Raw genomic sequence first — 21,505 nt, forward strand, 5'->3', positions numbered from 1 at the left:
CTTCTAGTGCAGACAGATGCCAGGCCACAAGGAGGAGATACCCGGTTGCATCCTGACTCCCGGCATTTGGGTTTCCACACCGTAGGCCCCACTGCCTCCTTGCCATCTTCCCAGATGATGGGGTGAGGAGGGGGACCTTGCGTCCCGTAGGGCCCGCAGCCTCTGCCTGCAGAGGTCGCACTAGGAGCGTGGCCCGCCCCCTGCTCCCCGGCCTCCGCCCCCCCGCCCCGCCTTTCTCCCGTTCAGCCCCAGCCTGGCCAGGCCCCTCCAGCCTCTCCTCGCGCAGCCGCCGCCAAAGCCTGGAGAAGTGGAATCTCGTTGGCATCGCTCCCAGCGCGGGACTCGCGGAGCGGCACTGGGCATGCTCAGTCGCCGAAGCTTGTCCTGGTCTCAAGTAGGAAGCTCGTGTGCTGCACCCGCAGCTGATCCGGGGGCTTGGTGGAGGGCGAGACTGGAGCGGAGCTGTCGGGCGCCGTAGCCGAGGCGAGCACCGCGCGCACCACCGGTGAGCCTCTCTTTCTCCCTTGCTTCTGCTCTGGACCCCGCGGCGGCCCTGGAGTGCTGGCGAGAGACCCGGGCAGTGGCGTGCGGCGAGTGGCTGCATGTAGTGCCAGCGGCTGCGCCTCTTCGGGTCCCGAGGGCTGCGCGGCTACTGCTGTCCGCCCAGCCGCAGCCACAGCTGCAGCAGCTGCCGCCGCATCTGCAGCGGGTGCCAGCTACGGAGTCCCGTGCGCCGTGCGCCCGTGCCGCAGGGCCGGATGGCAGGGCGACTGCGGGCTCACTCCTTGACTTGCATCCCTCCGGTTTCCCGGCTTCCTCTTTCCCTTGGCAGCCCGGGCTTGGCAGGGCCTCGGGCGGCGGAGACCGGGTTGCAGGGGGCGCGCCAGGGTGGGGGCTGCGGAGGGGAAAAGTGAGGGTGGGTGCCGGCGAGGGAGAGCGCACACCCCCTAGCCCTGGCACCGGCCTTCGCTGTGCTGCTGGGCTCCCCCGCCTGGGGCGGCAGCGCGCTCCTGCCGGGAGTTGGAGACGGAGCTAGATTCTCCGGGGTTCAGAGACTAGCCCAAGAGAAATCAGAGGGGGAAAAGTTCATTTCTCCTCTCGGAGGCACAGAGGGTTTTAACTAGAAAATGGCTGTGCAAAGGGGACGAATCAAGAAAGCTGGCCATTGGGACCAGAAAGCCCCTGTGCTGGCGGGGCGGAATGGGGGGGCCGAAGGCTAGAAATGACATCTGTGCGGTGAAAACCTTGCTGGACCGAGGCAGGGATGCGGAGCGGAGACCCACAGAAACAATGAAAGGTGGTTCCGACCTTGGGTGGAGAGAGTTCGAGCTGAGAAGTCAGGGGCGAAAGGCCGAGGACATACGGGACTTGAATTCAAAAGAGAATAAATTGGAGAAATCAGATTTAGAGTTGTGGCTGTTTTGTAGTCAAGTTCTGCCCAGCTCAGAAGCACGACTGTCACAAACGTTTTTGGGCTGGAATGAGTGGTTGGAGAGGGCCGGGACCGAGAGGAGAATAATGTCAGTGTTCGGAGCCCCAACAAGACTAGACTCCGGGAGGGCACCGTTTCCTTTAGGAAGTCCCTCATCAGTGCCTTTATTTACATTGTGTGTGATGACTTAGGTGAAATTCCTAAGGGATTATCATAAAATGATGTCAGCAGTGGTGTTTGACTTCCAAGAAATGAGGAAACTTCGTGAGGTTGGCATTAGTTTGTCATTCGTTTTAATATTTCACTGATTAAAAAAAAAAAAAAAAACTGTGGCACCCTGATCTGTAGTTATGGATTTGGGTCTATTAAATCTTTGATTTTTTTTTTTTTTTTTTTACTCTTGTCATGGATTTCTATTTCAAATGTTGTCCTCACATGTCCATGATAATTTACCAGTCTCTGAATTCATGTAGCTGGCCTTTCAGGAGCAGACGGTCCTTGAGAGGGGATTTCTCTATGAACATTAGGTAATAGCTTTGTTGTGTTTTCAGTTAGCTTGAAAGCAATATTTGCTCAACACTTCTTTATCGCAACTTGCAGAATCCTATAAATGGTACTGTTTTGAAAAGATGACATTTGTGTAGAGGATGAGGAACCTCCCCGCTGGGGGAACTGCTGAGAGAAGACAGGTGGCAGCAGAGTGCAATGGGCGGTATCAGCACAACGTGGGGGTGGTGAACAGATGCAGGGTTTCTGAGTTCTCCTCTCGGTCAGAAACATCACTCCGGGGGTCTTCAAAACCTGGGATGTCCCTAGGTGTTTGCTCAGAGCCTTTGAGAGAGGACTCTAAAGTTGAGATTCTTTTGCAGGGAAGGTCTTTATGGCTTATGCTATTCTCTCTTCCAAAGTGCACTTTAAACTAAATGATTTGCCTCCATGGAGCCAGTGCCATCCTGCTTTCTGAAACTTTTATGAAAGTGGAAAGGCTTGATAAGCTTAAGTGTAAAAGACTGGCGCTTTACACTTAACCTGAGTAATGTGAATACTGACTACAAAGTTATTTAGAGGAAGACTACTAAACATTGCAAGAATCCACCTGTACAAAGGGAAACTGTTTGAAAACTGGTACTCTTTTAAAAATGTCACATTTAAACTTTTGATGACTGTTTTCTTTTCCTGCTACTAGAGAAACAATAAACGTTGCATTCTTTTTTTTCTCTTGTTACTGAAAACCTTGCCATAACATTGGAATAGTGTTATGTTGATTGCCCTAAATTGAGGATATCAAAATTTGTCTTTTAAGAAAAATACAATGTTGCCTGTCTGTGCCTTTTTCAGTTACAATATAAAATAAAATACCTGGATGATATGATATTCTAAATTTTCCAGGAGTGGAGGACAGACTTTTAGGAAAGTATATTAAGAAGATATTTCTAGTTATGTGGGTGATACTTATTTTCCTACCCTGGGTTAAGGAAACAAGCATTGGTTCAATGCTTACTATGTGTCGAGTCTGCTATTAAGCTCCGTACATATATTATCTAATGTGTCAGTATCTTTGGCACAAATGTCTGCTTCTCAAGAAAACCTCTCCGAGAAGGTGGGAGTTTTTTTATTGTACAGCAATAGAACTTTAAAGTTTTATCTCATATGAGAATATCTTCAGTTGGCTTTATTATTATTCAATAAGCATTCTCTTGTAAAACACCTTTAATTTGCAGTTTGGAATTAGATTTTATTAGAATGGCCTGTCTTTGAAATTATCTGAAAAATTTTAAGAAGTTTCCACCCAGATTTAAAAACTTTTGTATTCATTCATTTTTAACACTGTTATACTGCCAACAAATAAACTTAAATGTAAGGAAAATAAATCTACATTACCCATTTTCATTTTAATGTGTTATTAGTACATATTCTGCATATTGATATGTGTTGGTGGCATTTCTCTCAGTCAAAATGGTTTTTCAGAGGCAGAGTGCCAGACTCTTCATAATTCAGGGTCTCGTGGGATTTGGTGGAAGGACCACCAACAAGGGGCTCCTAAGACTTGTCTTCTAGGTCAGGCTCACCCACTACTTTAATATACTGTGTGATCTTGGGAAAGTCAGCACTCTTCTCTGGGCCTCAGTTTTTTCCCATCTGTAAAATATGAAAATTACTGTAGAATGCACCCTCTGGGTGTCTGTTGGGTTCTTCTTGTCCAGGTCCAAGGGTCTGTGATACAGTCATTTGATGAATGGGGACTTTATTTAAAGTATTAGATGCAGCCAATTTTGTGTTTCACTAAGTCTGGCCTGTCCAGCTTTGTCAAATGCCCTTCCTTTTTTGGCCAATTCCTACCTCCCTTTTAGTTTTTGCTTGTTAAAGAAAGATTGTCCTAAAATTAACTCTTTGTGCTCCTTCCAAGACTAGGTAGGAACGATTCGATTTGGGTAAAGCACATTGGATATTTAAAATTTTTTATAGCATGTGCTGAGGGGAGACACTGCTCTTGGGCAGAACCACCACAGGGGCTGCAGAGAAGGGTGTCCTGTGCCTTTTTTGCTGGGGCCCATCCACATGACATTTTGTAAGCCTTTCCCATGTCCCTGTCCTTTGTCTTCAGCCTTCAATCAGAAATGCAGCCCTTGGTCTCTGGCTTACAATGAACATTTCATGTTAGCACCACCACTGGGTTGGGTAGGTTTTCACGGTCAGCTGCTGCAGTAGCAGGAGTGATGGCTGTCGGAATGTGCCCACACATCATTGGCAAGATCATGAACTTTTTCGGGGGCAAGCTATGATGATAGGGCAGAGAGCAAAGGGAACTGATCCCATTTGGTGCTTTGAGTGCACTTTGCTTTCAAGATGGTCACAAAACTCAGCCTCGTTAACCTTTAAGTGAGGTAGGTGAGGAGAGAAGCCAGAGTTGTTACCCATATTTAAATAATTGATATCAATGGAATAGTGAGTCTGGAGCTTGTGAGCGTAACCAGGCTCCAGAGTTTACTGGGCCCCTGCTAGGAGTGGAGCAGTCACTCTTAACACTGGATGAGAGCTGGAAGAGAGGAAGGACAGAGAGGGCAGAAAGTCAAGTCATCATGGCTTGGCAAGAAGTGAGAAGTCTGAATCGGTAATTGCTATTAGAAGTCTTTGGTGTAGAGAGTGACAGGAGACAGTCCCTTTCTATATAATCTTATTTCCATAATATGTGAACCTTAGCCAGACTTCTAGGCACTGAACAAATGCTAGAACAGGCATTGCTTTCTTTCATCATCAGGAAGCAAGTCCCAATGTATAATTTATTGGTGTATAAAATATACAGATTCATATGGACAAAGAGGGGAAGAGAACATGGAAAAAAATGAAGGGGATGGAGTTATGATTAAAGTTTTTCTGTATTGTTTATTAATGATTTGATAGTGGTTATAAATGATGTGAACTATTCTGTCCTTTGCCTCTTATAGAAATCTTGCAAAATTTGGTCTGCTAAGTAATAGCTGAGGTTTTTGAAACCTATTTCTACCAGAAAGTATGCTCCAGGAATGCTTAGAGTGGGGGGAAGAGTGGTTTTGTTTCTTCCTTTTAAAGTTGCCTGAAAAGAGTGCAGTTTTGGAACTGAGCTAGAAGTGTGTGCTTAGGAAGATGAGGTTGGGGAGAACTTGCAGAGCTCCAGAGAGTGAATGGAAACGCCTTTGTTGAAGAAGGAAAGCCTGACATTACTGGTGGTATAGATGTAGCATTTACAAAGCTGCTGCCTGGTGAATCAGAGCTTAGACTCTGTACAATTTAAAAGTAATTGAGTGTCTACTGTATGCAAAGCGCAATGCTAGGCCTGATGGTTGTTGGCAGTCCTTATCAAAATGATAACGATGATGATGCAGTGACTGTTTCACAAGTGTGGTCAAATGAGAAGATAGGCCCTTTTTCTGAGATTATACCCTTCTGATTTGGGGTAAAAAAATTTTAAATCAATTGATGGGCATATTTTTACTTGGCAGCTTAGTGGTCCATGAAATTGATAAAGTCAGGGAATCCAGGCCTGAGATATAGACAGCCGAGCCCTCAGGATCAAGTTGAAGTGTGGAGGCCAGGTCACACTGGGGCTTGTGGGTGGGCTGATGCAGCCTCTGGGCCTTTTAGGAATCTAGTCACTGGTCCAGACCCAAGGTCCTAGGAAAACTGAGAAAAAACTAATTTTGAAATGGCTCTGGGAGCCAGCGAATAATTTTGAGTTATAGCCTGAAAATGACAAGGAAAGCGCCAAGATGAAACATGAGGGTCTGGGAGAGCAGAAAGGACTAGTGACTGAAATGTGCATTTTAGCAGGCCTCAACATGATGGATCTTGATGTTAGTTTCTTTGCATGCAGGCCTTTTTCTGCCAAAACAGTGCGCTTTAGCAATTGGGGGTTGGTGATTCTAGGAAATGCTGCTGGATTCAAAGCCATAGAACCAAGAGTTGTGGAATAGCCAGCATGGGTGGGACTTGAGCAGTATCATTCCCTGCAGGGTGAACCTTGATACATCTCTAGAGGAAGCTTAAGAGTAATTTGCTCACAGAATTGCAAAACTTAAATTATTTCTGAATTTTAAATAGTAGCTTAAGAAACCTGCTTTAAAAAATCTGGGCTGGTTATAGTAATATATTATTAATATTATTGTGCTTTAAAAACTCTGTTGGTCACAATAATATTATTATTAATACATTATGCTTTAAAACATCTGGGCTGGTCATCATATATTATTAATATTATTGTGGAGCTCTTATTTTGTACTAAGAGCTTTATAACTGTTATCCTATTTAATTCTTACAAAACACAGTGGTACTATTCCCATTTTAAAGATAAGGAAACTGAGGTTCTTTTCACTAAATACTGCCCAGTGAACAATGGTGCTTGCTCTGCAGTTGTAATCAATATGGAGGAGTCCAGGGGTTGCTGAGGGATGACAGGATGAAGTGATAATGTTTATTAATTAATTAAGGGTCAAGCATGTGCCTAGTGCTATATAAGAAATATTTTATTAGTCTTTTGGGTGACCTCCTTATTTCCTCTTTTATAGATGAGGAAGCCTTGGCTCAGAAAAGTTAAAGGACTCTCCCAGGCCTGAACAAAGCCTGTGTTCTTCTTTCTGCCACACCATGAAACCTTCCTAAATTCAGCATTTGGGGAAAAGGGGAAAATTTAACCTTTCGTTCATTTTCAAAACGGATGTTAACCTAAATCTTCATATTTAATGGTGAAACTATTTCCTCCAGATTATGGCCCCCGTGTGCATTTTTTTCATCAGAACACAAATTGAGTAGTAGGAATATTCAAATATAATTAGTGTCTGAAAGTTAGGGGTGCTGTGTTGAATCTCTCTAGGCAGATTCCAGTCTAGAATGTTTCTATTGTAAATAAAATACACTGGAATCTGATTCAATGTCATGTGCCAGTGATGAGGCAGCGTTGGGTGACAGAAACTTCTGGTGACTGGAAAAAGATGACGTGATGATTTCAAGGCAACCCCATGGCCAACTTGAGACTTCTGGCTGCTAGAGTGGTGGGTCTGGAGAGAGGACCCCAGCACCCCAGACGATGAGGCCTCTCTTTGGGAGCATTGGTGTGCTCCTGGGTGCTTCTGATCTTCATTTGGCTTCCCAAGTAGACTTCTGTCCTGGGCAAGTCAGGGAACCTGCTGCACTGAGAATCTCAAATTGTGGAACAGCACTGTTTGTCAGTGGAAGTGAATAATTAGAATTTCCTTAGCATGAGTCAGGTTTCTTGAGTTGGTTGGTTCATTACTCAGTATATTAATATAACTAAATTTTTTTTAATGTAATGGGCATGGTGTAGACTCAGAGTGAACTCAGTGGGGTATAGATACATCAGAAGCACTGATTCAACTTCAAATTTTTCTAATGATCTGATCAGCACCTCTTATCCTCCTCAAGAACAAAGTTTTATTTTTTTATACCTTTTTCACATCTTTAGTGAAGACAGAGATGCCTTCATTTGGTGACACCCAGAAACCTCAGCTTCATTTGTTCAGGCCTTTGAGCCGGGCACTGTACGAAGTTCAGGAAGACGGAGAGGAACGTACCAGAGCGCTGGTTGTAAGGTGTTCACACAGGCCCGTGCGTGAGGTTCTGGGGAGCGGAAGGAGGGCTGGCCCACTCTCGTGCAGTAGGGGTCCTCACGGAACAGGAGCGTGGTGAGGGACTTCTAGTGTAAACCCCCACTACAGAACACCCTTCAGCTGTCTCCTTTTTAATTTTCCCTTCACTCTATAGAGCTGTTGTAGCCTGTTTCTTCTACCCAGGACTTGCTGCTCTTTCTGTAAGGGACCTAGTGACTTGGCCTTTGGAACCTAGAGAGTTGACCTTTGAAATCTCTATAGCAGTGATTCTCAAGGCAGTTTTGCACTCCAGGGAACATGTGACAGTACCTGGAGACATTTTTGATTGTCATGACTGTGGGACAAGTGCTATGTCATCCAGTGAGTAGAGGCCCAGAATGCAGCTAAACATCCTAACAGCGGATGCAGAGGACAGCCCTGTGTGAACGGAGGTAGTAGGGATTTGGTGGTTACAAGCCAGACTCTTAGGGCTCCAGTGTTGCTCTGCAGTTGAATGGCCATATGACTGTGGACAGTGGAATTAGACTTGGACAACAGAATTCACAGTGCCTCAGTTTCCTCATCCAAAAGTAAGAGTGCTGATTATTCCTATATAATATGGACGTGAGAAATTCATGAGTTAATATATCATGCATGAACACTACTTGGCGTGAAGTAAGACCTTAACGGTTATTTAGAGTTTTAAGTGAAAACTTTAACTGTTGACTCTATAAAGAGCTTGAGTTTGGAGACTCCAGGGCAGCTGAGTTTGTGGCACCACCTGGCAGTAAGCTGGGGTGTAAGAACTGGCCAGTTTTTGTTTCTCTGGTTCCTTTTTATCCATGGGTTTTATTTTCCACTGTTTTCACCTCTTGATCCTAGGACTTTGGGCAGCTTTGCCTTTCTTTTTCTCCCCAGGGACTCAAATTTGTGCCCCTCATGAACTTCCCCTCCAGAAGGCTAAGAAATATATTTATGATTTTCCTTAGCTCTTGTCTATTTTGGGAATAGTGAGAAAACAGGAAGCAGGTCAGGGGAGATGTTGCATTACTTCCTGATTGTCACAGCTCCTTTCTTTATAAAATTCTGTGCAGGATTGAGAGGCAGGTGGTATTGCCTACTTAGAAACTCTTCCTTCTACACCCACCAGCTCCACCCCCAAGTTAGGTGCCTGCTGCTTCCAAAATACCCCATAATTGGGTCACAACATTATCTGCCTGCTTGAAGACATTTCCAAAAGTCAAAGCAAAGATGAAGACTATGTCAGCAGGATATGAAATGTCTCCATCCTCTACTTAGAGGCTTTGCAGAGTTGCTCTAAAGCAAACTTGTTATCTCAAATAGGTGACAGTCTGTGGCCTAGACCTGTGTGTTACTTGCTCTTACAAAAGCACTCCAACTGTGGTCCTTTCTGACTTTCCACAGGAAGATGAGTTTGTGGACTCCTCTCAACAGGTCAGATTTACTGTTGAATTTTCATAGCATATTGCCTTGAAAAGATTTTTATTCAGTGCTTTGAATAGTAGCAACAGACTAGAGAAAAATTAAGTTCAGTTGTTATAGCTTTGTATGGCTTGTCTGGCTCCATTCCTTCAGTTTGGCTTTCTAAGTGCCATGATGGGCGCTCTTCCAAATGCTGCATGTGGAAACTGACCAGGGTGGAAACTGACCAGAATGGCCACTGCCTCTGCCTGCTGGAAGCTGTCAGTCTACAGGGGAAGACTGACAGCTAAATAAAGAACTAACTACTATAAAGTGTGATGTGTGCTACCAGAGGTACTTAGTGCTTCCCAGACCAGACCTGCCCTGGTGGGCTGTGGAGGGCATGTCAGATAAGGCTTCCAGGGGAAGAGATGCTCAATCTATCCTACGGTATACCCGGCACCTCCAGCACTGCGGCTGTGTGAGGCACCCCTAACTCCCAGCTCCCTCTTGGAGCCCTGCTGGGTTTGATGCTGTCCTTCCACTTTCCTCTGACCACCACTGCCTTGTACCTAGGAGTCTGCAGATGCCTTCTCCATGGCCTCTCTGTGTTTGTTCTCTACACTGCCTCCAAGTTGATCTGAAATCTTCTGCAGGTCTGGGTATGTCCACCCCAACCCTTCAGGGCCTCCTTGCTGCCTTCTGGTAAAGTCCCAGCTCTGCACGATGCCACACCTGACGCCCTTCATGATCTGCTGTGCTCTCTTATCTCACGCACCGAGTTGAGCCACACTGTTCTTACAACATGCCAGGTTTCCTGCGGCCTTCAGGCATTTATCTTCTGTTCCCGTTGCCTGCAGCCACCCCTTCTGTCTGTGCTTTACCTGTTTGACTTGTGTTCCTCCTTCAGGAAGTAGCTTAATCATCATCCACCTCAGTGTGCGTCAGAATGACTTGAGGGCTTGTTAAAACACACATTGCTGGCCGCACCTTCAGCGTTTCTGGTCTCTAGCTCTACAGGGAGGCCTGATGAAAGTCTGCACTTCTAATAATTTCCCAGGTGATGCTGCTGATCTGCGACCATACTTGGAAGATCACTGGGGCACATCATCAGAGGGCAACTGGTTCTCCTTGCTCCCACTGTGAGCTCCTCACACCCACTTACCCCACACCTCTGTTGTCACAGTGCATTGCCACCCTTTCCTGTCCTGGCTTCTCTTCTGGTCTGTAAGCCTATGCAGAGATGCTCTGCTGCAATAATTACTCATCTTTGTGTTCCCAGTGCTTAGGAAGTCTGGGTGCTCAGTAAGTATTTGCCAAAGAATGCATATATGAATGAAAAATAATTTTTTTTCACTGCAGGCTTTAATACATACGCCCCAGGACATTTTCAGGTTGTTGATTTTCCTGAGAGTTTATCCCCAGTCATGATGATATAGTCTAAGAGCAGGGTTTTAATGAGGTCAGTATGAGTTTGGTTAACATAAGAGCCAGTTAACTTTGTGGTTTTGTGTACAAGTTCCAGAAAGGCCTAGGGGAGAAGCACTTTAAACTCATTATTGTTTCTGGAATGACTCAAAAACACGTAGTTTTAAAATTTTGTAGTGACTCAGTCTGAAAATCTGTGTCCAAAGGCAAGGTAGATGTTATTTAATTTAGTAACCATAACATAAGCATGGTCTCTTTATTTGAAAGAATAAAATCATATTGAACTGAACTTAAATATAACCAGGTGTTTAAGTAATCATTTCTCTAACCAGAGGGGAGGATAGTTAGAGTACTTCATTTACTTATTCATTCTGCATATGTTTATTGAGCATCTGCTATGTGCCAGTAGGCCCTAGGGATATGGCAATGAGCTAAACACTCTGCAAAGTGCCTAATGGGCTCCTTTAGATCAAGTGGTCTGTGTAGGTGGCTGTTAAGCTGTGTGTGCCCTGAGCGACAGAAACTGATGGCCATGTCAAGATCATGACATGGAGAGGAGCAATTTCAGACCAAAAGAATGGTGCAAAGGGCCTCCTTTTAAAACACCTCTTCAAGGAGTCCTGCTGTGCCTATAGTTCTGAACCCTAAATTAATGTCACCTTAATATTGTACCTGCTTATCCCGGTCTCAGCTCTGACCTTGTTTCCATGGCCTCTAAAGCAGTGCTTCCCACAGCGTGTTCATCGAAACCCAAGCGATTGGAAATATATTGTGAATAAAGGTGTCTGCCATCAAGTTCATCTTCTCTCCCCATTAACTGTTACAGAAGGCCTGCCAAAAAGGAAATTGTCAACTTCATTTAATTCATCCTTTGCCCATGGGCCTGTTTTGCACAGTTTCCTGGAACTGGTGTTTCTTGGTACACACCTTGGACAACCAGTTCTAAAGGCACTTCAAGTGATGGAGACTTCTCTCTACTCTCCACTTTTCACTCACCCTTCAGTGGCTTTCTGATCATTGTGTAAGACTGCAGTAGCTTTGGCAGAGACAGGATTTCTCATGTTGGTTTTCCTTGTGACGTGTGCCCAGTTAGTCAGTCCCACTGCCTTGGGTCCAAAGGTAAATGGCATGTAGAGTCTAGGAGATTTATGCTCATTTGCTGCATCAGGAAAGAGATGGCTGTAATGTCATGTGGGACTCAAGCCATTTTTTGTACATGCTTTTGACTCAGTTAATTGAACAAAGAATGGTTTTTGGCTTGAATTGTTCAAATTAGGACTGCATCCTATCTTCTTTTGGGTATTTAGATATTGCCATGGATGTCAGCTAACCCCAAGTAGAAGTAGGAAGAAGGGACTGACCTGTTGGAGTTGCTGAAGGTGAGCAGTAGGTGTGAGAAAAGTCAACTTGGGGTCAGACTCAGTTAACGCTGTACTGGGTTCCTGCTGACATTTTGGAATCTTAGTCCCAATGTACAAATACTAACTTTTAGATTTCCTTTTGGTTTATGTATGTTTAGTTTTGGCCCTTCCTGAAGCCAGAGTAGATGGTATGGATCAGTCTTTTTGAAGAGTTTTATTCTCTGATAATCTTGATGGTTCTAGTTTGGCACAGCAAACTGCAAAAGGGATGAGGTGGGGCAAGCTCACTAAAAATAAGGACAGAAGCCTTATCCTGTGCCTCTAATTTTTTATGCTTGGGGCAATTTTCAGGAAAATGCTAGGGTACTTAACTGAGAAGAGGATTAAAAGAAGCTGCAGATAAAACCCTGGCCAGGGTTCATTTTTGGAGCGTTTGCCTGTACACCAAAAGGTTGCAGGTTCGAGCCCCCCTCATGGTGCGCTTGGGAGGCAACTGATGGATGTTTCTTTTTCACGTGGATGTTTCTTTCTCCCTGTCCATTCCTCTCTTTTTAAAATCAGTAAACATATCCTCTGGTGAGGATTACAAAAAAAGGAAAAAGAAGCTGCAGTTATAGATGGAACACCCAGAAACAGTCCAGGAAGGAACATGGTCTGCAGTGCCAGGGAGAATTCAGGTGTGGCATCCCCAGGTTTCCTTGTAGCTCTGGGAACTTCGTTTATATTCGGAATGATTGGCCTTTCTTGGTCGCCCTTGTTGGGATGCTCTCTTTTCATGGTGCTTGTGCTCTCCCTAAATGAGATAGAAAATTTAGTATATGAAGAGTGGGTATGTGGGATACCATTACTGTGGACAGGTCTCTGTGATTTCAATGACCTAGTACAACAGTCCCCAACCTTTTTGGTGCCAAGGACCAGTTTCACGGAAGACAATTTTTTTATGGGCCGGGATTTGGGGGGTGGGGAGGTTTACATGCAAGCTCACCTCCTGCTGTGCGGTCTGGTTTGTAATAGCCCCAGACTGGTACCAGCCTGCAGCCTGGAGATTGGGGACCCCTGATCTAGTATCCTAAAATCAGGGAAGAAAAAGCCCCGCATTTAAATGAAGTGTATTCCAATGATTTGAGCGGAAAATGTATGAGCAGTGGTGCAACGAAAGTAACACTCACTGCTCTTACTCATGAGACTTAGCAACTAGGTCAGTGTCATTTTCTAAAAATGTCTTTTTTCCAGGACTTGAGGTTATTTCTACTAAAATAAATAAAGGAAGTCTTTATTCCATCAGCTTATGTATAATTGTCTCCCAATCAAAGTCATCTCCTGCTGGCTTGAGTTTTATTTCAGCTTAAATCATTTTCCTTTACTGGTACTAGATCCTGCTATTATACACATGTATATTTTTACAAGCCACAAATAGAAATAAGAAACAAAAAAAAATGTGAAATTTTATTGAAGCTTATCTTTTCTCTCTTAGTTCTGAGACTATGTTGATTGCAAGGAAAATGAATTTTAAAAAACTGAGGAAAATGTTGATTTGTGGCAGTATTATCTCTCTTTCCTATAAAGAAAACAAGGTTTTCATTAGATGTTGTTGTACTATTTTCCACTGAGAGATATAATACTGGCATGGATGGCTGCATTTGGAGTTTATATACCTTTTTACTTAACATTTAAATGATTTTGTATGTACTTGTGAAGGTGTCGTCTTCTTTCTGCACTAACTATGTATAAACAACGTGGTACTGCCTTGCCAAGAACAATTTCCTTATATCAAAGTGAAGCTTCAGGCAATACTAACTTATTTCTCGTATTTGGAGAGCTCAGTAGATACACATTATCATGGAAGTACATTTATTTCTCTTTATTGTTGACCTTGACAGTTAATTTTGAAATGTTTGTAGAGATATAATTTTGATAGTTAAGTTAGAGAAAGAAGATACTCAATGTGATGTAATTATAAAAATTTCATTTATACAAAGGAAAAGATTATGAGAGAATAAGTAGACCTGAAGGTGGAGTCGTTCCATGGTGGGATTGTGGATGATTTTGCTGGATTTCTCTCTCTTCTTCCTCCTCAACCATCCTTAGTGTTTTTTATATCTTTTTAGTAATAAGTAAGTAAATGGGGAAAAAAATAATTCTCACATGTTCATTTTTATTTCCTCTAGAGGGTGTGCATTTTAAGGTGTTTATTCAAGGAGACTAACTTGGAAAAAAAGAGAACTGGCCTTATACTTGGTGACGTAAGCCAGTCACAAAAGGAAAAATCTTGTGTAATGTATTTATGGTACCTAGAATAATCAAATTCCTAGAGAGAGAAAGTAGAATGTTGGTTACTAGAGGCTGTGGCCTGGGGGCAGTGGAAGTAACTACTTGTGGGATCTAGAGGGTCAGTTGGGGGAGATTAAAAATTCTGAAGATGCATGGTGGTGATAATTACTCAACAATGTGAGTGTATTTTAGTGCCATAGAACTGTACTCTTAAAAATGGTTAAAATGGTAAAAAATTTTATAATATCTTTTTTTATTGTTGTTCTATTACAGTTGTCCCAATTCCCCCCTCCCCCGCTGCTCTCCATTGCCTGTCCCCTCCACAGTCCATCCTCACTCTGTTATCCATGTCCATCGGTTATTTATACTAGTTCCTTGTAAATGGTAAATTTTATGTACATTTTAACACAATAAAAACATGTTTATCCTAAAAGAAAATAAACAGAAAAAGAGAGAGAGAACTGATTCCATGTCCTCACCAGCCCAGGGACTGTGACAGAAGGAGCCTTGCCTTATTGTCAATTGAGAATCTGAAGGGGGGATTGATTTGCGTTGGACTGAAGCTGCCTGGGGCATGTTCTAACCTTGGTGCAATCTGCTGCAGGGCTGAAGCTCTGATGGGTGGGGAAGTCATGGTGCTGCTCACTTGAACCTGAGAGTGAGCTTCTAGCTTTACCAAAGCTTTTATGTGGGTGTGAAACTAACATTGACCCAGACAAGTTTGAAATTGGGAATTGAGTATGCTGTATGTGGGGCATGTTTTGGCCATGTCTATTACTGACTTGTACTTTGGAGATGAAATAATTTGGTACAAAATTAATCTTCATGGGGATGTCCTCAAAAACTGGATGCTTTCCTATTTATTCTGTTGAAATGGCCATCCAAGCCAAGCCACTAAGTGGCCTCACCTTTCTTTTGCCTTGTCCATGTTGTTCTAAAGAAAACATAGATTTTAGATCTAGGCAGAGCTGAGTTTCAGTTCGGTTCCTGCCCTGAGGTAGGTGGAGATAGGTGGGTGCCCTGCCTGTGCCACAGTTTCTCCACCTGTGAAACATCTAGAAGGACACGTACCTGGTTGGGAGGACTTACTATGATAACATGTGTGCATTCATGCTATAGAGTGATTGAAATATTTGCTTTCCTGATTTCCTGTGGGTGACATGGTCAGTAGGTCAGCAAGGCATTCTAGATTAAGTTCACATGTGTTATCTTGCTACAGAAGATGGTCCTTGATCAATAACTTACATACTACTTAGGATTAAAATATTTTTAACTTAATTCTTTTTGGAAAGGCTGACGGGAGACATTTGTAATTGGTTGTAAGTTTTTAATGCTTTATATTTAACTGCATAGTCTTGATTTTTATTGTTACCTTCCCCCTCCCCTTTTAGTACGCTGTCTTCAGAGAATGTGGATGCCAGTCTTGGTGTGTTGGATGCCTCTGATTGCAGTTTGATAGGCTTAGAAGACCTGTTAATGGGGATTTGAACCTGGGTTAATCTGTCAGCATGGTGACTCTAAACCAGTTACCTTTTTGCCCTCACCTGTAGGAGGATCCTGTAGAAATTATAAGGGTTGACGTTTACTGAGCACTTACTGTGACACAATGGTCGCTGTGACAAATGTGTTACATGGAGTATATTATTTAGCCTCACACCTCTATGAGGTAGCTGCTGTGATTCATCACCCTCCAATACAGGTGGGGAAACTGAGACTCGCCAAGGTTGTCCAAGGGCATACATCTGGAGCAGGTGATAAGATTGGTCTGAATATAGATTGTGAGCACAGACCTTGATATTGAGGAAAGTACTCTGTAAATGTGAATTCAGGCTGCCCTTATTCCCTTAAATTAGTATTTCCCTAAGACACAAGAGCTACTAGATTGCAAAACTGGGACTTCTCTCGGAGGGTAGAGAGTGTCTAAGGACCAACTAGTGTGAGAAATCTCCTGTCAGAAGCACAAACTGTATTTGCTTGTAATTGTAGCTGCTTTGCATTTTTCCAAATTGCTTTTTTTTTTTAAACAAAGAAAATCTCTACACTCTCTGTAGGTGGTATATACTTTTAAGGGATATAACTGGTGTTCTGATGTTTTTCTTTAGGAAAAATCAGTTATTTCTCTCATCATTGAGCATTCTGTCGTGAGAATGCACTCAGTGTAATTACAAAGAATAAGCTCCCACCACCAGGGGTAAGCAACTGGCCATCTCAAAATGTTCTGTAAATATATTAGACTGAAAATTGCATTTTAATGTGGTGTAGTAGTGAAACAGAATTTTACTTGCTAAGTTCGTCCACGTTAACCCTTTGAATGCCAATGTCGTTGTGAGCGATGCTGACAGATTTTCCAAAAAGTGCCAGTGTCGCTCCCAGCGACTCTTTTTTTCAATGGCTATAAATGTAAATAACAATTGGATAATTTATATTTTATGTTTTGTTCTCTTTTTTGTACTTCAGGTTATATATTGATATAATTTTTTCTCATGTTGATCCAAATCTCGAATTACGTATGATACTCAAAGGGTTAATAATGGTCTTTTTCTAGAGGAAGACTACTTTATTTTTTAAAAACCATGGGTCATTTATTTCTTCCAAACAACTGAAGGGTCCTTTGGACTAACCTGTTAGTACTTCCACTTCTATTTGAGTCTGGATAACAGACAGAATGCAAGAAAGCAGGTCAAATTTCAGGTCAAGAATTTGATTTTAGGAAATATTTTCTCTACAGTGTTTGCTTTGAGTATCATTGGCCTTCAGTGCATCCTAACTTAAATGCTTTATTTTAATTTTTAAAATGAGCTAAGTCGGTTTGTGTGGTCCTTATTGCCATCTACGTGATGCTAGCAAACTCTGTTCATTTATTCAGTTATCAGTGATGCCATCCGAAAAAACCATTTCAAAGAATAATTCCTGAGTAGTAATTGTTGCTTAGCAATTACTCAGGCTGGAGAATTTTCCCAAGTCTATCTAAAGGGCTGAATTCTGAATTAGTCTGTTTTGGAAATTTCTGTTGCTTCCCTAGCATATAGAAAAGATCAGGCTCTCTGTGTGTGGCAACCACATTTCTCATGATTAACAGAGGAACAAAGTACTGTTGAGGCATAAGTCTGACATTAGACTGTGGACTAGGGAAGCAGTCATTGGAAGAAATTGGAAATGAATTCATTTACTTGAATACTTGTTTCCTTTGTTTACATTTTCCCTTGATGGCTAATTTTTGTTAATACTTGAAGTTTGCATGTAATCTTAAACCATGAGCTGTAGACCCCAAAGAATCATTAGCTTTCAAAAGAAATGGGTATTTTTACTAAGAGTTTTAAGGATAAAATTGCAAATGACTTTACTATGATAGAATATTGCTTAATTGTTGCTCATTGCTCAAAATTCAAAGGTGTTGCCTCAAATGGAAGAAATAGAAGTGTATAATAAATTAAATTGCTTCTTTATTATTGCAGTTCTACTATTTGTGTTCTACTTTATTTTTATACACTCACATACATCTCACTGTGTGCATGCATATGTCTGTTCTCTCTCTCTACTCAGGCTCTTCCACTCTGCCCAAAGGCATGCAAAATTTTTTCTGACAGCTGCTGTTAACAGCAACGGTGGTCCTGGACCCAGCTGGGTCCTGGGAGAGCCACAGAAGTAACAATGCAGAGAACAGCAGCCTCCACAAGGGATTTGTTAAGCTTGCTGACAAAGCTAGCCTTGGGAAGTCCCAGGTTTCCTTTTGGAGAGCTCAGGAATGCCAGTGTGAGGATCACTGTCTAGGGGAAGGTCTGAGATCTGGTGTCCTTTAGTCCTTGCTTTAAATCGTAGCTCTGCCCCTAGATGTGATCATGGACAAGTTACACCTCAATTTTCTCATTCACAGACTGGAGACACTAATTGCCACCTTACAAGAGTGTGAGGATTATAGGAAATAACATATATAAGGAAAGTACCCACATAGTAGGCACTGATTACATTCATTGTTTTCCCCAGGTCTTTCTCCTCTTTGTCCTCTTTTACTGTCAAGGTAATTGGTGGATGAAAAAGGTTTGGAGGCATATTATTTAAGTAAATATACAGTAGTCCCTCTCTATATCATGGTTCACTTATCGCGGCCTCACTGTATTGTGGGATTTTTTAAAATATTATATTTAATTATTTATCGCGGATTTTTTGCTATATCGTGGGATTTTGCGGTACTGTATACGTATGTTGTTAAAGTTACATAGGTTTAAGAGTGTAGAATATGTTTAAGAACATAAGTAGTGTTTATAAAAGTGTGGAAAAGGTTAATAAGGGAGTGGGAAAGGTTAATAAGGGACTGGGATCGGTTTATAAGTGTGTGGGAAGGGTTTATAAAGCCTTAAAATATACATAAATACTAAAATAAATGTAAGGTTCCTACTTTGTGGATTTTCACCTATCACGGGGTGGGGGTGGGGGGTTTAGAACGTAATATCCGTGATAAGTGAGGGAATACTGTACTTTGGTTATCTAGAAAGAGGTATTGAGATCAAAGAATCTTACTGCATGAGGTAGCTGATCTGAGGCTAGAGCTCTATCAATTAAAAAAGAATCCAGTTTCTTAGCTAATAAACCTTGTTTCACCATCAACAGGTTTGTGGTTTCTGGAAGAGTAGCTAATGATCTGGTCTCTATCACTGTTGCGTTGCCCTCCCTATGCTAGTTTCCTGCCTCAGGAGAGGATAACACTTCAGAAGGTCCATTTCAGCATCAAGATGATGTGGTCTCAATTGTCAAAAACATCATTTGACTAAATGCCATCAGATATGGTTTGTGAAAACAGGCCCTTTGTTACTGTGGTAAAATGAAGGGGTTGATAAAAAGTGGGAAAATAACTTCATTTATTTTGTCATTGCTGACAAATAATGAGGCCTGAAAATGTGTAGTATTGGCCAAATAGTCACTATGATGCCTTGGCCACTGCACTTGGGGATGTAACTGAGTCAGATCACCCAACATGCCAGAGGGACAATCAAATGGTGCTCCCACCATGGTCCTCAGACTGGCCACCCCACTTGGTGAGGCACTTGCATTGGTAAGAACCATCTTCTTTTACACTTGGCTTTTTTAGGGAGGGTTGTGGGAAAGATGAAAATAAATGAATGCATACAAATAAAATTTAAAAAAATTAATAGCTGTTGATATTGTCAATGGATCCCAAGTTACACAGAGGAATTAAATAGGTTGTTGCTGAATGTTCATAACCATGAATTGATCACATTAAGCACACACACATTAATAAGGGGGAGAGGAAGCTGTTGACTGGCTAATGTGGACAAAGGAGGAAAAAAATGTATGTGGTGCAAGATTACCATCATCCAATCCCCTGTCCCATGAGCAACACATTTTCAGCCTGAGCATTCTTCCTGGGGTCTACAAGGCTGCTGTCAAGATCATGTTTGTGTCCTCTTGCACATGACCTGTCCATTGGGTTCCTGCTGAGTTTTAAAATGATCCAGTTGGGTCTCCAAGCTTCATCCACATAGAGAATGGCAGGCCAGCCTCACAGCTGGCCTGGGTTGCCCTTCCTCCAGTCTTTTGCTGCTCTTGTCCATCAGAAAGAGACCATCAGTTCCTTGCTGGTCCATTTCTCCAAAATTCTTTAATCAGAATTAGGAGATTCACTTTCACTAGCTTTTTCCTGAGACCTTTTATAGAAGGGTCTTACTTTTTGGAGTCTTAACTGTTGGCTCAACTGCTTTATGTTACTGGGAGGTAAAATATAGCTAACTCCAGGAATCAAACCATATTTTTATGGCCCAGTATATAAGACTAGTATGAAATGGTTTCTGATGTGTAATCTGCACAGCAAAACATTGGAAACCAAAACACTCCCAATAGCCACATCTGATTATATAAAGGAGCACCTGGGTTTCATTTGTCATGACTGATACTTGCTCTCTTTTTGCACTTCATCTGATGAGATGATCACAGGCAGAACTTTAAGAAAAAGACTAGCAGTAAAGCTGTGGAACATTTTTTTTTTCTTTTTCATTCAAAGATGATAATATGAGGGGACTAAGTCAACTTTTTAATGAAAAACTAATAGCATGTATAAGTTTGAACCTACTTGGATAATTATAAAAAGATGTGACACTTGATCATTAGCCTTGAAGTTTGAAGGGAATTTTATTGAAGGCCTATTGAACTGTTCAAACAGAATGCAGTAAACACGCATTGACCATCGGCCCTGTGCCAGGACAGTGTGTAAGTTGCTTAGGAGACAAAAGTGAATAAGCCCGAGGGCTGCTTCCCAGGGGCTTTGTCCAGGACATTTAATGACGTCCTCAGGAAAACTACATGTTACATATGTTATGTACAAATGTATATAAACCTACATGTACTTGTACAGCAGACTTCAGTCCTCAGTAATTGTAATGAGTACATTTTAATTACTCATTAAATTTTTAAATTAATGTATAGCTTCTATCCAGTGAAGTGCATAAATCTTAAGTATTCAGCTTGATGCATTTTCCCATGTGCTTGCCCCTATGTAGCCATTATCCAGGTCAGGAGAGAATATTTCCATCTGTCCTGCAACTTTCCTCCTGTCCCGTTCCAGGCAGAAACCCTCCCATCATACTTCTGTCACTATAGATGAGTTTTCCCTGTTTCAAGTTTCATGTAAATGGAGTGATTATGTCATACAATATATGCTCTTTCATGGTGGCTGTAAAGGGGTTTAGAACAGGCCTCCCCAAGATGTGCTATTTGGCACGTGAATTATTTTGAGCCAAAGGCAATCAAGACCCTGCAGGCTCCTGAGACACTTTTATATTTCTCTTAAAGGATGTGTTATGTGTTTTGCCTATAATAAGAGTAATCACCAGAAATAACATTTTATGCTCTATCTGAAAGGCAAGGCAAACTTCTAATTACTGAATATCTGCTCTTCTTATTGTCAGTGACCTGCCTCCCCTCTCAAGCCCCAAGGTGCATTATCTCATTCTTGGCTCAGAATGTTGTACATACCTCAATCCCCTCTTTTGTCTCTGAGCCTCTTATGTGTGTGGGGTCTCTGACTCTTGTATTTAGGGGTCTTATATGTAATTAAATTTGGTCATTTTCTCTTGTTAATCTCTTAAAAATTTTTTTTTACATTTATTGACTTTAGAGAGGGAGAGAGAGAAAGATCAATTTGTTGTTCTACTTATCCATGCATTCATGGGTTGCTTCTTGTATGTGCCCTGACTGGGGATTGAACCCACAACCTTGGTGTATCAGGACAATGCTCTAACCAACTGACCTATCCAGTGGGGACTGGGGGCTGTACTCCCCCTCTTGTTAATCTCTCTTAAGTAGATTTAATTATTAGACCAGCTGAAAGAGCCTAAAAGGGTAGAGGAAATTTCTTCCTCCCCCACAGCTGTCTTCTTCTCAACCATCCGTATTGCTGTCTGTAGTTCATTCTTTTCCATTGTGTGTAGTATTCCATGAAGTGACTGTACTTCAACTTATCTGCATTGCTGTTGAAAGACATTTGGGTTTCTCAGTTT

General features: G+C 42.2%; 1 protein-coding gene across 6 annotated transcripts in view; it reads left to right on the forward strand.

Moving 5' to 3' along the window:
- Window positions 1-359: 359 nt before the first annotated feature.
- APBB2 (amyloid beta precursor protein binding family B member 2) overlaps window positions 360-21,505 on the forward strand; it is a 328,286-nt gene continuing 307,140 nt past the window's right edge. For all 6 annotated transcript variants that reach the window (XM_090266952.1, XM_090266954.1, XM_090266955.1 and 3 more), the window contains exon 1: window positions 360-505. The gene's annotated coding sequence lies outside the window, so the exon portion shown is untranslated. The remainder of the gene's footprint in view (window positions 506-21,505) is intronic.

Source organism: Furipterus horrens, unplaced genomic scaffold (assembly GCF_987537825.1).
Source record: "Furipterus horrens unplaced genomic scaffold, mFurHor1.1.pri manual_scaffold_2, whole genome shotgun sequence".
Taxonomy (NCBI): Eukaryota; Metazoa; Chordata; class Mammalia; order Chiroptera; family Furipteridae; genus Furipterus; species Furipterus horrens.